This window comes from Palaemon carinicauda, chromosome 13, assembly GCF_036898095.1.
Source record: "Palaemon carinicauda isolate YSFRI2023 chromosome 13, ASM3689809v2, whole genome shotgun sequence".
NCBI lineage: Eukaryota > Metazoa > Arthropoda > Malacostraca > Decapoda > Palaemonidae > Palaemon > Palaemon carinicauda.
In genome coordinates, this window is record NC_090737.1 from 42,855,953 (window position 1) to 42,861,267 (window position 5,315).

The following is a 5,315-nucleotide window of genomic DNA, read 5'->3' on the forward strand; positions in this document are numbered from 1 at the left end:
TGATTGGGAGGTAGGAGTGTTGCTGAAAAAGGAAATAAAGGAGGTCTAACTGATTGCAATAATTACAGCATTACACTTGTGTCAGCTGTCATGAAAATATATAGTATTCTCATTCTAAAGACACTAGAGAGAAAGATTTATGAAAAGCTGGGAGATGAACAAGCAGGATTTTGAAAAGATAGAAGTTGTACTGGCCAAATTTTCATTTAATGACATTGTACAGAAATGTGTAGAATATAGTAATTAACTTCTGATGGCATTTGTGGACTATGAAAAAAAAGAACTTTGATTGTTTGCACCGTCCACTTCTGTGGAAAGTCCATCCCTAAGGAGTTCCTCCTAAATATGTAAATTTGATTAAGTCTGTTCATCAACATAGCAAGTGCAAAATTAATGTTAGTGGAGTGCTAACAAACGAATTTCCGATAGGCAGTGGAGTACTCAAGGGCATGTGTATTTACCTATGTTGTTTTGCTCCTTATGGATTTTTTAATGCGTAGAATAGCTGTGGATGGTGGAGAAGGATTGGACTGGATTGGTAACAAGAAATTAGCCTAACTAGAGTATGCTGATGGACACTCTCCTTATTAGCTGGACACCACAGGACTTGCAAACTTGCTAACCGAATGCATGAAATATCACATGAGGATGGACTCAAGGTAAATAGAGGAATGACCGAGAGGATGAGAACGGGATATGCAATGGAAGGCGAAATGTCATCGGAAGGAGAGAGGATTAATGATGTGGAATCATTTGAATATTTAGGAACTATAATATCTAATAAAGAATCTTTGAAATTTTAGTTTAATGAAAGACTGAAAAAAGAAAATCGGAAAATAGCTATGTCTGTTAAAATTTGGACATCAAATCGCCTAAAAATACATAACAAACTCTGGCTATATATCATTTTTACAAGATCAGTGTTACTGTATGGACATGAGCCCTGGAATGACAATAAAACAATGTCCAGCATATTTGGTAGATTTGAGATAAAAGCCCTCAGAAGATCATTGGGAGTTAAATCGCAGGACATGATTAGAAATCAAACTATAAGAGAGATCACTCAAGTTCCATATGTGGTTGAGATCATTGTGAGGGGTAGATGGAGATCGTTTGGGTATGCTGTTTGTCCTCCCCAAGAGCGATTAGTCCACCAAATTTCCAACTGGGCTCCGGAAGATACTAGAAAAACTGAAAGACCCAGGCCTACATAGCTCAGGACTATGAAGCATGAAGTAGGAGAGGATGAATGGAAAACTATTGTTTTAAAATTTCAAGATAGACACTATTGGTGAAATCTAACCGAGCCTCTCTCTCTCTCTCTCTCTCTCTCTCTCTCTCTCTCTCTCTCTCTCTCTCTCTCTCTCTCTCTCTTAAACTGTATGGAAATATGATTAAATTTTCTACATTTTTATTGAAAAAAAAATTCCTAAGATACTTTTCCTTTTTTTCGCATATATAAAATGTTCCAATATTTTCAGAAATAATCTTTGGGATCCCTATGATTATACATATTGTTAATCTATTTCATTAAATAAATTCCAGATGAGAATTGTCTTTTATTCATCTCTACGGTATCTTTTGGCGAACATTTTGCTGTAGGAATCACATCAGTGAAATAAAATTATTCATCATGATTAGGCTTTGATCATTTGTTTGTCCCATAAGCCTTTTAGAAAATGTACCTGAAAAAAGTAAAAGTTTTTTTCATAAGGTCTTTATAGTAACGGGTTCTGTTGGAATATTTCATTTTTTACTCTTGCAGAGATATTGCTTGTAATCCATCCACTCGTTTTCTATTTACAATGAATTTCATTACCTCATTATTTATTTCTAAGAGACTTATAATCTCTTCGTCCCAGATTCTCAAAAGTCTAAAAAGTATGAAACATTACTTTCTACTGAACTGCATTTCATCGTATAACTAGTTTCTTTGCTACCTTCTAGATATTTTGCCAATAATTTTCACTTCATATATTCTCATACTTCTCCGACTAATAATCTTTATTTCCCTACTGATAATTTTCCTCATTTAACATCCATAAATTTTTGTTAAAAAATAATTTATTAGTGTCTCACTTTCAATCTTACGTTAACATTCCTCAGTCCTTTCTTTTATGCTAAACTTGAATCTTCTTCACATATCAATCTTGTTTCAATGGGATCCCCCTTTAAATGGCCGACAGTGTATCACGTAATTGGATTATATAATCAGAAGTCCAATTAAGACCTCAGATGCTGGCACTTCCACCAGTGCTAATGTTCTAGGATAGTTAGAGCAACAGCTAAGTATGTCCTAATGTTGTCCCTCGTATTAATTCTAATTGAGAGAGAGAGAGAGAGAGAGAGAGAGAGAGAGAGAGAGAGAGAGAGAGAGAGAGAGAGAGAGAGAGAGAGAGAGAGAGTTGTATGGAGATTTTAACTATTCAAATACCTCCTAATGACGCAATCCAAAAATAATATGGTTTCTCTTTCTTTATCGTTAATTCCAGTTAATTAAATTTGCAGTTTTTTGAATGATGAAGGTTATAAAGGAATCTGTTCTTTTCCCTACAGATAATACTAAATACCGTCGTTGACTACCTATCTGTATAGTAGCTAATTTCACAAACATTGATAAAGGAGAAATAAAAATTGTGCCCTTTAACCCTGACCTGAGATATAAGAAGATCCATGTGAATATCAAGAATAGCCTGTATTAACTAGCCAGCAATGGTAAAAAAAAACTTCCCGTGATTGTCCTCCGTAGGAAGAATGATACATTTTTTTTTTTTAAGATACTTAAAGAAAAGATGGTGTTTGTCTGAAATATATAAAACAAAAGGAACCAGACATAAGTTTTTATATCTATTTTCCACCTGAATACCATTTTTATATGACATATGACATTTTTATTTCTTTACCACTCTGTTGACATACGGAAGCTCTACCTTTACTTTTCAGGCAGAGCTGGATTTTTTTTTCTCGAACAGTATTTGCTTTTATTGGCGTTTTAGTCAAATGAATAAGGGTTTTTTTTTTCTTTCCTTTTATTTGTGGCAGATATCCTTCTCATTACATATTCTTACTCGGGAAACATATTAAACTTTAGTCAGTGAAATTTGTAAGGTGAAATAGGAGAAAAAATTGGAATATAAAATGGTTAATGTTTATCTTACTAGGAATAATTCTTTTCTTTTACCCTATTTATCTAGTCTTCCGAAAGTTGTCTATAGCTTGGAAGAACTCCTACTTCTGAACTAAAGAACAACTAATCAACTGATAATAAAAAAACGCTTGGATGTAAAAATAGCAGGACAAGGTTTCGACATATTATTCAACCATCTCCATCCATGAATATGTGCCCTATAATGAAAAAGAAAAGAAAAATATCCAAGTTTCCTTTATAGCAGAGAAACGTTTATCTCAATTTAAGGGTTCTTTAGCTGTCAAATATCAACTAGATTTTCCCATGTTACCCTACTTCCAGTTTAACATTATTTGTTCAATATTATCGATAGATCTTCAGTATTCAGAAGATATCTTATACTAGGTATATAACAAAACAAACGCAGAAGGAAGAAAAAGGAATTATGGAATCTCCTAATCATTATCTCTTATGCATTAGTATTTGTTGGTAGTTTTGCGGTTACTTTTACAATATTTTCTTTATATCTAGTCGTATATTTTTTCTATTCTAAAAAAATATTTCGAATAGATTTCAATAGAACAAGATATTTAACAGGAACTCACTTTCTCACGCATTGTTTATTTCTTCTGTTGAGCCGATCTAGTCATCTCCGTACTCACCTTACAGCTCCTATCACCTACTAACCCAGAACAAACTTGTGTTGCTTCCCAGACACGGTATAAATTTCCTTCCTTAAGAGTTCGGGGGAGTTTGTCTGCTTAGATGAGAAAATGCAGAGAATATTCAGTATCTCTCGTTGCTTTCCTCTGATGTGCAAAAGACGCGAGGAGTAAGAACATCCAAGGGTTGCTGGTTATCAAAAAAAAAGTTTAAATCTTTTATCTTGAGATGAATATTCCCAGGCGTGTTTTTTTTTTCTTTCTTTTTCTTAGATATTGGAAATTATCATTTGGGATCCAAAGTTGGTTTTCTCATAGAAACGGCAATAGATATAAAGACATGACAAGAGATATCTGATGTATTAATCATTTGATGTTTGAACTGATTATAAAAAGCCATCTGAAACTATCAATTTCCGATGTAACGTCTGAGGAATACTGATAATAAGAGAGTGAAATTACATATACTTTATGGTATAACTGGAGGACTTATTACCTTGGAATCTGTACCATGTGCACAATTTTTTTTTTTTTTTTTATAAACGAAGGACATCTGATATCTTACAGTTTTAATCAACTAGGAGCATAAGAGAGTGAATTATCTTTAAATACCGTATATTTTAAGACAGTTAAACAATGTTTCTCTAAGATCAGAAAATATATTACAATATATATATATATATATATATATATATATATATATATATATATATATATATATATATATATACATACATATATATATATATATATATATATATATATATATATATATATATATATATATATATATATATATATATATATATATATATTCTAATTATATGCCGTCTACTTAAAACCTTGAACTTTATATATGAGACCACTTTGGGAGTTTGATCTAGTGGTTGTTATTTCTAGATTTTCGTTATGTATTGATGATTGAATCTGAATATTTTTTCTCAATACCTGATCCTTTATGATATTTCCACTTTATATCAGCATTAAAATCTATTGAAAGGCAGTTGAATGTATTTTACCTAATTCCAGAATATATAATGGTGTATATTTTAGGGGAAAGCATATTCTTATCGGAATTCTGATGTTAGTATAACCCAACGCTTTGTTGATGTTCAAGCTGGAGTAGTTGAAAATGGAAATGCTAAAAAAATAGAATAGAGAATATTTGTATTTGATATTAACCTATTCGAGTAAAAATATTTCATTCCGCTTTCATTTATTTGATATTTAAACCAATTAAATCTGTATTATCATAAAAAAAAATGTGAACTATCCATTAGACACATCAAATATGCAACAGATTTTTTTCCAGTTAGTTGAAAAAATATCCTGAAATTTAATAGATAGAACTGCCTAGTATCAGTGGGCAATATCATAAAGGAAGAGGAAGCATGAGGATAATGCATTAAAATGGTATAAAAGAGAGAGAGAGAGAGAGAGAGAGAGAGAGAGAGAGAGAGAGAGAGAGAGAGAGAGAGAGAGAGAGAGAGAGAGAGAGTATACATTTTGAATATATTTAAAAACCT